The 323-nt window shown below is 65.0% G+C and overlaps 1 non-coding gene across 1 annotated transcript in view; it reads right to left on the bottom strand.

Moving 5' to 3' along the window:
* Positions 1-2, bottom strand: part of LOC126110992 (small subunit ribosomal RNA) — a 1,909-nt gene extending 1,907 nt beyond the window's left edge. Inside the window, exon 1 of the ribosomal RNA XR_007524074.1 lies at positions 1-2. This exon is cut by the window's left edge and continues 1,907 nt beyond it. This is a non-coding gene — a ribosomal RNA (small subunit ribosomal RNA).
* Between the last annotated feature and the right edge of the window lie 321 nt (positions 3-323).

The raw sequence follows: 323 nt of genomic DNA on the forward strand, positions 1-323 counted from the left end.
GAGCTGCGTCAACTAGAGCTGAGCAGCCGGCCGCCCGGGAGTGTGTCCCAGGGGCCCGCGCGAACACGCAAGCGTCCGCTCAATTATTCTGCAAACAGGAGGAGGCTGAGCTCCCCTGCACAATACACCTCGAAACCCTCTCAGGTCCCGGCGGCGCGCAGCGCCGTCCTAAGTACTTGGTCGGGTTCGAGAGAGGCGCAATCGCCCGGAGTTAGGCGAGTAGACGCTTTAGGTGCGACCACCCGTGCTCCCAACTGAGCTTGCCGCTGCCGACAGAGGCCCGGGAGCGTGCTGTCGTGGCATTGCCGGCGGGAGACAACACG

The sequence above is a fragment of the Schistocerca cancellata genome, unplaced genomic scaffold, assembly GCF_023864275.1.
Source record: "Schistocerca cancellata isolate TAMUIC-IGC-003103 unplaced genomic scaffold, iqSchCanc2.1 HiC_scaffold_51, whole genome shotgun sequence".
Classification (NCBI taxonomy): domain Eukaryota; kingdom Metazoa; phylum Arthropoda; class Insecta; order Orthoptera; family Acrididae; genus Schistocerca; species Schistocerca cancellata.